The sequence below is a fragment of the Bufo gargarizans genome, chromosome 2 (assembly GCF_014858855.1).
Source record: "Bufo gargarizans isolate SCDJY-AF-19 chromosome 2, ASM1485885v1, whole genome shotgun sequence".
Taxonomy (NCBI): domain Eukaryota; kingdom Metazoa; phylum Chordata; class Amphibia; order Anura; family Bufonidae; genus Bufo; species Bufo gargarizans.
This window is the reverse complement of record NC_058081.1, coordinates 186,645,644-186,658,490: the sequence shown is the minus strand read 5'-3', so window position 1 is coordinate 186,658,490 and position 12,847 is coordinate 186,645,644.

Here is a 12,847-nt window from a genome sequence, read left to right as displayed (position 1 = left end):
ACATAAAGAAAAAAAGTGTCATGGTGATCAGCTGATCGCTTTCTAATCCCTGTTGAAAGCCCCTGCAGGGAAATTTAGAAGTACATGGCAGGCATTCAGTTGAATGGCCATCCATGTAATTCTAGGATCCACTTGGTCTACCACAGCAGCTCTCAGCATTGGCTCATAGAGGGGAATTCCAAGCGGGGGGATGCCCCCCCCCCCATAATATGAGGGATATGAATATGGATTGTCATCATGAAGTAATTCTTTTACAATTAAATAACATTTCAAAATAATAATACACACTCCATGCACTAGTTATATTAGTATGCCCCTGCAGAGACGGCAACTCTCGCTAGGTATTTATAGTAAGAGGAATACCACTTTATTGTGACATATCCTCGGTATAATATGTCGAAACTTAAGCAAACAATGCCTGTTATTTTTATGTGACTATAAATCTTGATGTTTTGGTAAATTCCAGACCTTGGTCACAAAAGTCACTAATGAGAAGAGAAAAAAACAAATATCTTGCTGCCTACCTTTCTGCCAGATTCCATATGGCAGTTCCATGTTTATATACTTCTATCCAGTATTACCTCACTACCTCTGCCTTATCCATTGTTTACCAAATTACACATCACTATATGCCATTACTCACCCTAGCTAAGGTTATATACTATAGCTTTACATGCCCCCTATCCATCTATACTGGCCATACCCACACACACCTATCAAGGTCTATGACCTGCATTCCCTCAGCTTATAGATTTTCTCTTATAAAGTGAACTAACCATTTTATATAATACTGTAAAAAAAAAAAAAAAAAAAGTGTTTTGTTGCTTATAACAAAAAATAATTCTTAGAACTAATTTTTCTCTTTTTTGTTTTTTTTTCTCTTCTCATTAGTAACTTTTGTGATCAAGGTCTGGAATTGACCGAAACATCCAGATTTATAATCACATAAAAATAACAGGCATTTTTTTTCTTAATTGCCAACATATTATACGGGGGATATGTCACAATACATTTTTTATTTGCATCTAAACCTCGAGTGCACAGTGGTATTCCTCTTACTATTGGTCTTTGGATTACATCCACTCCACTGAGCACCTCACTTTCTGGACTGTGAGTACAGCCCAATCACATTACTTTACTAGCAAGGTATTGAAGTATGCTAGCTATATTAAAAGACCACAATGAAACAAGGTTGAGATCCGATGAATCAGAAATATTGTATGATCTATCTTATGATACATCTTATGATGACTGATCTTATGACTCTTTGCAGTCATGTGGTCATGGGGCGTGATGTTCTGATGGTCAGTCACATAATCTCCGAAGCCACAAAAAAAAAAATAACATTAATAGCAGATTAGAGATTTCTCATTTGCTTATTTTAGATGCAGCTGTATTTAAAAGGAATGTGTTATCAGAAAATAATCTATCGATTAATTCACATTTTTGTGTAGAAAATTGTTAAAGAATTTTTGTTAACATTTTTAATGTCACCATATATATTTATATTTAAAAGAAATACTTCAAACTGTGCAGTTTTCACAATGGCCCCTAGGCCTAATATGTCAAGACTTCTTATTCTGTACAGGTAACCTTCCAGTAGCCATTGCATTATCATCATAGGCAGGGTTACAATGAATTGTATAGATAACACGGCAACCCACCACAGGTGATATCACAGCTTGTCTATTCCTTCCTGACCACTGCAAAGGTCACTGAGCATGCCTAGAAAGATCTCCCGTTGAAATCAATGAGGTCACCCCAGTCTATTGTGCCTATGGCCCACGTAACTGCTGTTGAAGAACTGTACGTTTTTAAACAAAAATCTACAAAATTCTACAATAATTTTTTTAAAATAAAATATAAATATGTTTAACTTAAAAACTTGATTTAAACCAGGGGTGCACAACCTGCGGCCCGGGGGCCACATGCGGCCCTTGATACCATTCTGTGCGGCCCCCAACCATCTGGTAACAGACATGTATGCCTATGTCTTGTGACTGCTCACATGTATTTTTCATGTATTTCTCCCATTAGAGGGAGTCCTGGAAGTGTAACTAGACATTAATGGTATATAATGTGTGTTCAATATGCCATAAGTACAATATTTCAGTTGTTAATACACCTTTAAATTTTAATTTCGGCCCTCGTCATTGGTTTAGTCTGGCAATGTGGCCCCCAATTGGGAAACGTTGTGCACCCCTGATTTAAACAATATGCATTTTACTGATGACACATCACACAGACTGATGTTATATATAGAAATCCAGAATCTGAGCAAAGTACAGAACAAGCAAAGAATGGTCTGGTGCATGTAATTGAGCAACATGTTTGTTTACAGAATAATAGCAATAATATACTAACTGGGAACAATACAGTTGTCTAGAGAAAAAAAAATCTTTGTTCAGAATCTTGCAACGCATAATTTATTGAGAGCATAGAGAGTGCATTAAAGAGCACATTGTGCAAATAAGGTAACCGTCTGGGAATATGTACAGTACACTAATCAGTGAGAAACCATGAATTGCACAAGGTTTTGAAAAAAGGATATTGTTGTGTTTTGGCAGTGTGTCAATCATTTCTGTGAAGTATTTAAGCTGTTGGGATAGGTGTTTAAAATAAACATGATATAAGCTCTAAAGTAGAAAACTAAACAGAGGCTGATAAGGAAGGGGATTTTATAATGTAAGTTTGTCTTACTGCTGTCCCTTATATTAACTTTGGCAAGCCAAGGTGCTATGCAAAATTAAACAAAATAACATTTCCACCCTGTATGTATTAATATATGCACACTGACCTCAGTATGTGTGTGATGGAATGCAGAGAGTGTATGTTACAGTGCTGGTGCTCTATCGGTGTTGTTCTGTTCCAGTGTTGTACTGAGGTGACTTGGGCCTACCAGTGGAAGCAATTCTAGGAGACAACCTAAACCTGAATAGAAAAATTACCATCTCCTCTCTCAACCTCATGCAACATAACTCTCACGAGTCTATGCCATTGTACCAGCACCAACTAAATAACCTTAAAATGTCAATGTAGCCTGTGAAAATAAATAGAGATGAGCGCATTTTTCAAAAATTCGATTTGCCGGTTCACAGAATTTTTTGGGGAAAATTTGGTTTGATCCAAATATATTTGCAGTGAATTAAGTTCAAAAACGTCTATTTCCTGGATGCAGAGAGCCTTTATAGTGCTATACAGTTGTAAGAAAAAGTATGTGAACCCTTTGGAATGATATAGATTTCTGCACAAATTGGTCATAAAATGTGATCTGATCTTCATCTAAGTCACAACAATAGACAATCACAGTCTGCTTAAACTAATAACACACAAAGAATTAACTGTTACCATGTTTTTATTGAACACACCATGTAAACATTTACAGTACAGGTGGAAAAAGTATGTGAACCCTTAGATTTAATAACTGGTTGAACCTCCTTCGGCAGCAATAACTTCAACCAAACGTTTCCTGTAGTTGCACATAAGACGTGCACAACGGTCAGGAGTAATTCTTGACCATTCCTCTTTACAGAACTGTTTCAGTTCAGCAATAGTCTTGGGATGTCTGGTGTGAATCGCTTTCTTGAGGTCATGCCACAGCATCTCAATTGGGTTGAGGTCAGGACTCTGACTGGGCCACTCTAGAAGGCGTATTTTCTTCTGTTTAAGCCATTCTGTTGTTGATTTACTTCTATGCTTTGGGTCGTTGCAACACCAATCTTCTGTTGAGCTTCAGCTGGTGGACAGATGGCCTTAAGTTCTCCTGCAAAATTTCTTGATAAACTTGGGAATTCATTTTTCCTTCGATGATGGGAAGCAGCCCCAAACCATGATGACCCCACCACCATACTTCACAGTTGGGATGAGGTTTTGATGTTGGTGTGCTGTTCCTCCACACATAGTGTTGTGTGTTTCTTCCAAACAACTCAACTTTGGTTTCATCTGTCCACAGAATATTTAATATTTTGTCAGTACTGCTGTGGAACATCCAGGTGCTCTTGTGCAAACTGTAAAGGTGCAGCAATGTTTTTTTTGGACAGCAGTGGCTTCCTCTGTGGTATCCTCCCATGAAATCCATTCTTGTTTAGTGTTTTACGTATCGTAGATTCGCTAACAGGGATGTTAGCATATGCCAGAGACTTTTGTAGGTCTTTGGCTGACACTCTAGGATTCTTATTCACCTCATTGAGCTGTCTTTGCTGTGCTCTTGCAGTCATCTTTACAGGACAGCCACTCCTCGGGAGAGTAGCAGCAGTGCTGAACTTTCTCCATTTATAGACAATTTGTCTTACCGTGGACTGATGAACAGCAAGGCTTTTGGAGATACTTTTATAACCCTTTTCAGCTTTATGCAAGTCAACAATTCAACAATTCTTAATCGTAAGTCTTCTGATAGCTCTTTTGTGCGAGGCATTATTTCTTGTGAAAAGCAAACGCAGAACTGTCATGTGTTTTTATAGGGCAGGGCAGCTGTAACAAACACCTCCACTCTCATTTCATTGATTAGACTCCAGTTGGCTGAAACCTCACTCCAATTAGCTCTTGGAGATGTCATTAGTCTAGGGGTTCACATACTTTTTCCACCTGCACTGTGAATGTTTACATGGTGTTGTTGTGATAAAATATTAGTAGTTGCAATCAGCTCGCATCAAAGTTTGTGTAAGGAAAAGGCAACTCCATCCTCCATCAGCCGCAGCCAGAGAACCACCCAAATGCTACCATCTTGATTGAATTCTCCTGAGCATCTCCCCCCTCCTCCTTGCCCAGTCCGTCCTTTATTGACTAAACAAAAGGTGTAAAAGGGGCTGGCCCAAGACAAGGATACAGGAAGTGATGACATAGGAAGACAAGAATAACATAGCCAGCTAACAAACACATGTATACAATACCACTGGAGCGAACTTTATCCAGCCTTGCTCAGTGATCAATGCCAGATAAAGTTACTATGATCCACATGCATGTTTATTTACAGTACAGCGTCATTATCTCCAGCGGCTGATCAGGCGCACTAGAGTCAACAAGCGCACGTTCCTTTACAGGACATACACGGGAAGATATCCACTCCAATGGTTTACCCTGACACTGAGAGACATGATGACAATACACAATATATTAAATACACATCCTAAAGTAAAATGTCCATATAATAAAATTTCCACAACAGTGTGTTCAATAAAAACATGGTAACATTTAATTCTTTGTGTGTTATTAGGTTCCTGCCCGCTAGAGTAAGGTGTCCAACACACAGTTTCCTTCTCTTGGTATAACCAGGTCACCTAAATACTGCACAAAGCAAAACCTTTACTGCTTGAGGTACCATACATTAGGCAAAAGGCTCAGAAGGGGAGGTATTTATCGTCTCTGTATACTTCTGGCACTGTCACAGGAGGAGGGTAGTATAATCCCTTCGCTCTCCTGGAAATAAGACACCTCAGGATGGGAACAATCCTGAACATAAAACAAGCAGGAAGGAGCAGTCTAGGACTTCTAACGATTCCTGTAGCAGCTGGGGTACCTGTGTAGTAACTGGATCTGCCTGGACATACAACTTGGTATGTTACCGGGTGTAGGCCATTAGTTTTCACATCCCTATGAAGACAGTCCGTATAAAGAGGGGAGAGAACAAGAGCTGTTAAGGTAAGGCACACTTAACTGCCTCCCGACTGCCTAACGCACGGATGCGTCCGGGAGGCGGTTGATTTATTCCTCCTGGACGCATCCGTGCGTCATCTCGCGAGACGCGAGATTTCGGTCAGAGCCGGCCCGCGCATGCGCATCGTGGGCCGGCAAAATTACAAGCACCATTTCGTCACCAGCCTGCCAGCCAATGATCGTGGCTGGCAGGCTGGCAATTTTTAAAAATCCAATCAGAAGCCATATAACAGATCATATTAGTAAATATGATCTGTTATATGGCTTCCCTGCTCCTCTGCTGGTCCTTTTCGTCGGTTGGTCTCAGCAGAGGAGCAGGCTTCACAGTGAGTACACCAAAACACTACACTTTAGCCCCAGATCACCCCCTGCACCCCAATTAACCTTTGATCACCCCTTTGATCGCCCCTGTCAATCACTAGTGAAAGGAAAAAAGTGATTTTTTTTCCCACTGGTATTGACCGTTAGGTTTTAGGATAGTTTAGGCCCCTTGGTTAGGTAGTTTAGGGATCAGTTAGCGCCCAGCCCACCGCACCGCAGTCCCTTATTCGCTGATTAGCGTATCGCTAATCAGCATTTGTACTTTTATAGTATCTGTAAGTGATCAAAACTGATCACAGTCAGATCTATAATAGTATTAGTGTCACTTTAGTTCGCCCTCCACCCAAAACGCAGTGTTTGTCCGATCAGGCCTGATCGGTCGCCCACACGTGCGTTCACCCACGCCCGCCCCGCCGCAGTGACCAAATTTTTTTTTTTGATCACTGCACATTCACTTTACACGCGCTGCGGCGATAAAAAAAATCAGTTTTGATATTTTTTATCAACCGCAGCGGCCTCCGGTACTTCGCTAGCCTCCCATTTGTAAGACAGGCTTGCTTTTTTTCTTGGGTAGTCTCAGGGAATACCCCTAAATTTAGTTGCCCAAATGTCAAACAGGGGGTATTCTTCTGAAGAGGCCTACAGGCTTCTGACCCAGTCGGATGAGGAATGGGAACCCTCATCTGATGAATCTAGCGGGTCAGAATATGAACCTGTAGAAAGCAGTGGCAGTCTGACTCAAAGTTCGGACGAGGAGGCTGAGGTCCCTGATAGCACCAGGCGTACCCGGCCCCGTGTCGCTAGACCACAGGTTGCGCAGGATCCGCTTCAAGGGCAGCAGAGTGGGGCTGGCGCTGTCGGATTACGTGGTGAGGCATACACCAGCAGCGCAGCCCATCCTGGACCTAGTACCAGCACTGCCGTACAACATGGTGAAGTGGCGAGCACCAGAAGGGCAGTTGAAGCTGGTACGGTGGCACGTGCAGTAGTTACCCTGTCGCAGCCACCACACAGACAGGCCCGTAGAGCCCCTAGAATCCCTGAGGTGCTGGCAAACCCTGATTGGCAGTCCCCAACTTCAGCCGCACCTGTAGTTCCCCCTTTCACCGCCCAGTCTGGAGTTCGGTTGAGACAGCTCAGATCGGTTCGGCCCTGGGATTTTTTTAGCTGTTCTTGACTGCAGAGCTCTTAGACTTAGTTGTGGCAGAAACAAATCGGTATGCCACACAATTTATAACCGCCAACCCGGGAAGCTTTTATGCCCAGCCTTTCCGGTGGAAACCAGTCCAAGTTTCCGAAATAAAAAAATTTCTGGGCCTTCTCCTCAACATGGGTCTAACTAAAAAGCATGAATTGCGGTCATATTGGTCCACGAACCCAATTCATCACATGCCCATGTTCTCTGCTGCTATGTCCAGGACACGATTTGAGACCATCCTGCGTTTCCTGCACTTTAGCGACAACACCACCTCCCGTCCCAGAGGCCATCCAGCTTTTGACCGGCTCCACAAAATTCGGCCCCTCATAGACCATTTCAACCAGAAATTTGCTGATTTGTATACCCCAGAGCAAAACATCTGCGTAGACGAGTCCCTAATACATTTTACCGGGCGCCTTGGCTTCAAACAATACATCCCAAGCAAGCGCGCCCGGTATGGGGTCAAATTGTATAAGCTCTGTGAAAGGGCCACAGGCTATACCCACAAATTTTGTGTCTATGAGGGAAAAGATCAGACCCTGGAGCCAGTCGGTTGCCCTGACTACCTGGGGAGCAGTGGGAAGACAGTCTGGGACTTGGTGTCACCCTTATTCGGCAAGGGGTACCATGTTTATGTGGACAATTTCTACACAAGTGTGGCCCTCTTCAGGCATTTGTTTCTAGAACAGATTGGCTGCTGTGGCACCGCGCGAACTAGTCGCGCGGGCTTCCCCCAATGGCTCGTTACCACCCATCTTGCAAGGGGGGAGAGGGCTGCCTTGTGTAACGAAGAACTGCTCGCGTTGAAATGGAGAGACAAGCGTGACGTTTACATGCTCTCCTCCATTCACGCAGACACGACAATCCAAATTGAGCGAGCAACCCGTGTCATTGAAAAGCCCCTCTCAGTCCACGACTATAACCTTCACATGGGAGGGGTGGACTTCAATGACCAGATGTTGTCTCCGTATTTAGTGTCCCGCAGAACCAGACGCTGGTATAAGAAGGTGTCTGTATACTTAATTCAATTGGCTCTGTATAATAGTTTTGTTCTCTACAGTAAGGCTGGGAGAACAGGATCCTTCCTCAAATTTCAGGAAGAGATCATCTAGAACCTCCTGTACCCAGGAGGTTCCGTGGCCCCATCCACCAGTGTAGTTAGCCATCTACACGAGCGACATTTCCCCAATGTCGTTGCCGGTACCTCAACCCAACCGTCACCCCGAAAAAGATGTCGTGTCTGTAGCAGGAGTGGAATAAGGCGTGACACCCGCTATTTCTGTCCTGACTGCCCTGACCACCCTGCCCTATGCTTAGGGGAGTGTTTCCAGAAGTACCACACACAGGTACACCTAGCATAGGGTTCACATCTCACCAGGACAGGCACACAGGGCCATTAGAGCCCATTCACACAGAGCTGCTGCAAACCTCTCCTTTCACCTGGGACAAAGTGCATAACGCACTTCGCCACATCTTTGGGCGATTTGCGCTTTGCACATTGTCCCATGGGGAAGGAGAGGTTTGTCCTATAAAGGTAAAAAAACAAAACAAAACAAAAATCACCAGTAAGCAAAAAAGTTAATGTTCAGTTCAAAAAGTTAAAGTTTATATGTTCTTTTGAAAAGTTAATAAAATTATTGCGTTGCGGCCTGGTTTTTTCTTATTTTACCTTCCAGGTGGACCAACCGATCGACTAGCTGCAGCACTGATGTGCATTCTGACAGAAGCATTGCGCTGCTGTCAGATTACACACAAGTCGGTGTATGCAGCGCTACAAGACGAGATTTCTCCTCTGCAGTAAAAGATACGTTTGCCGAGGCATATGAGCTGAGGAGGAGGCGGTGTTCCTATGCTTTGGCACTTTGTATATAAAAAAAATTAAAATAAATCCCGGCAATGATTTATTCATCCACATCGATTGATGTGAATGGAGAAATCTGGTTTGCCAGGGCATACGAGCTAAGTGGGTATGGATGTTGGGCGAAGCGTCTATGTCCTGGCAGACGCCTTTCCCCTCCTTTTTTTTTTTTGGGCAGAGATTTTTTCATCCACATTGATCGATGCGAATGAAGAAATCTGTGCCGTTCATTTTTTCTTTCAGCCAAGAGGCTGAACGGAAAAATAAAATCTCATTACCTGTATGCTCAATATAAGGAAAATAGCAGAAACTCCTAATGCTGGCCATACATGTAATGATTGGGGAGACCCTCAAATGCCAGGGCAGTACAAACACCCCACAAATGACCCCATTTTGGAAAGAAGACACCCTAAGGTATTCGCTGAGGGGTATATTGAGTCCATGAAAGATTGAAATTTTTGTCCCAAGTTAGCGAAAAGTGAGATTTTGTGAGAAAAAATGTAATAAAAAATTTATGCCAAAAAATAAATTTCTATGAACTCGCCAGGCCCCTCATTGAATACCTTGGGTTGTCTTCTTTCCAAAGTAGGGTCACATGTGGGGTATTTATACTGCCCTGGCTTTTTAGGGGCCCTAAAGCGTGAGAAGAAGTCTGGGATCCAAATGTCTAAAAATGCCCTCCTAAAAGGAATTTGGGCACCTTTGCGCATCTAGGCTGCAAAAAAGTGTCACACATGTGGTATCGCCGTACTCAGGAGAAGTTGGGGAATGTGTTTTGGGGTGTCATTTTACATATACCCATGCTGGGTGAGATAAATATCTTGGTCAAATGCCAACTTTGTATAAAAGAATGGTAAAAGTTGTCGTTAGCCAAGATATTCATCTCACCCAGCATGGGTATATGTAAAATGACACCCCAAAACACATTCCCCAACTTCTCCTGAGTACGATGATACCAGATGTGTGACACTTTATTGCAGCCTAGGTGGGCAAAGGGGCACACATTCCAAAGAGCACCTTTCGGATTTCACGGGTCATTTTTTACAGATTTTGATTGCAAACTACTTCTCACGCATATGGGCCCCTAAAATGCCAGGGCAGTATAACTACCCCACAAGTGAACCCATTTTGGAAAGAAGACACCCCAAGGTATTCCGTCAGGGGCATAGTGAGTTCATGGAAGTTTTTATTTTTTGTCACAAGTTAGTGGAATATGAGACTTTGTAAGGAAAAAAAAAATCATCATTTTCCGCTAACTTGTGACAAAAAATAAAAAATTCTAGGAACTCGCCATGCCCCTCACGGAATACCTTGGGGTGTCTTCTTTCCAAAATGGGGTCACTTGTGGCGTAGTTATACTGCCCTGGCATTTTAGGGGCCCATATGTGTGAGTAGTAGTTTGCAATCAAAATGTGTAAAAAATGGCCTGTGAAATCCGAAAGGTGCTCTTTGGAATGTGTGCCCCTTTGCCCACCTTGGCTGCAAAAAAGTGTCACACATGTGTAATCGCCGTACTCAGGAGAAGTTGGGCAATGTGTTTTGGGGTGTCATTTTACATATACCCATGCTGGGTGAGATAAATATCTTGGTCAAATGCCAACTTTGTATAAAAAAATGGGAAACGTTGTCTTTTGCCAAGATATTTCTCTCACCCAGCATGGGTATATGTAAAATGACACCCAAAAACACATTCCCCAACTTCTCCTGAGTACGGCGATACCAGATACCACATTCCAAAGTGCACCTTTCGGATTTCACTGGTCACTTTTTTACAGATTTTGATTGCAAACTACTTCTCACACATATGGGCCCCTAAAATGCCAGGGCAGTATAACTACCCCACAAGTGATCCCATTTTGGAAAGAAGACACCCCAAGGTATTTTGTGATGGGCATAGTGAGTTCATGGAAGTTTTTATTTTTTGTCACAAGTTAGTGGAATATGAGACTTTGTAAGAATACTCACTATGCCGTATACCTTAGGGTGTCTACTTTACGAAATTGGGTCATTTGTGGGGGTTTTCTACTGTCTGGGCATTGTAGAACCTCAGGAAACATGACAGGTGCTCAGAAAGTCAGAGCTGCTTCAAAAAGCGGAAATTCACATTTTTGTACCATAGTTTGTAAACGCTATAACTTTTACCCAAACCATTTTTTTTTGCCCAAACTATGGCTGCAGTAAACAAATATTTTAGTAATCGAGTATTCTATCGATTATATTTCTCGATTCATCGAGTAATCTAATAAGAAAAGCCTTCTTAAAATAACGTACGTAATGACGTTTTTCTTTATAAAAACAATATTTTTATTTCTTACAGTGGTGGTATGGTATAGCAAATAATTGCACACACATGACATAAGGTTTCTTTCACAGCTGCAGCCTGCAATATACATTCTGGTTCTGTCAGAAGAACAGCCAGCCAGAATGTACCATATCGGGTATAACTGGATACTGCCGGCTGCTGCAGCAATTGACTGTAATGGTGTAAAGGGTCTTGCCTTGTTACAGCATTCAAGCTAAGTTTGGACGATATCCAGCAGGAATGCCAGAACATGGCCAGATGGCCTTAGATATGGAACACATACATTATAGTCAATAAGATTATGAGAGCACTGCAGAGCATATAGCTGGTTGTATCCGGCTATACCTATTACAGTATACTCCAGCAGGCTTGGGTTATGTTGTGATTTGTGAACTCTGTGTCTCCGTCAGTCTATTCCGGTGGCGGATCGGACTGCTGGAGTACACCCGGCTCCATCTGTCAAGCTAGATAGATGCCCTGGGCATCATGCCCATTGACTGTAATGGGGATCAGGACAAAAAATGCTGCACAGAGTGTGTAGTGAAGTGAGTCAGAGTCACATAGCATTTTTTTGCCAGACTCCAGCCAGTCGCCAGCTGATCAGAGTTGACTGACTCCCAGTGTTGACACTGCAATGCAATGTGAAGTTAACTTGGCCTAAGCTAAGCTGTTAATAAGATGATCAAAATACTTTAACTTGTAAAAGCAGATTTCAAATAAAAATGCTAAATTACAAAAAAAAAGTAATCAAGTAAATTCACAAAAACACTACACCTTTCTATATAAAACATCTACAATTATTTAAAAGAGGAAAAACTACAGACTCATCTGTAGCCGAAGTATATAGGTCCAGCCCCAAACCAAAGTTACCAAACCCTCCTATAGAGCAACATATAAGAGGATAAATTTAAACCAGGGTTCTGGATTACTCACGTTTTTGTAGATATCAGAATAGCTCATCATTACGTAGATGTGATACAGTCAAGTCAATCCTTGTAGGTTCCTTCCAAGACCAGCATATTCACAGACAATCCCTGGTGTTGGAACCTACAAGGATTGAGTGTATATCACATCTACCTCTATGCAATGGTCTGAAATTCAGTATTGATATTATCTACAGAAATGTGAGTAAGAAGTGAACCCTGGTTTATGTATCCTCTTTATTATATGTTGCTCTCTCGGAGGGTTTTGGGCCTATATATACGTTGGGCTACACATCATGATGAAGTTTTTTGTCTTTTCAATAATTGTATAAATATATATATATATATATATATATATATATATAATATATATATATATATATATATATAATTATATAGGAAGGTGTTAGTAGTGTTTTTGTGAATTTACTTTCACCACTGCAACAGCGGAATAGTGTTTAGTAGTAGTAAGTAAGACAAACATTGCCTTACCCTTTGTTGTTCAACTTCAACTCTGAACATATTTTCTTCAAAGGCTTTCTGGCATTTTTAGAAGGCAAAAAGAAGAACTGGTGGGTGAGAATAGATTTATC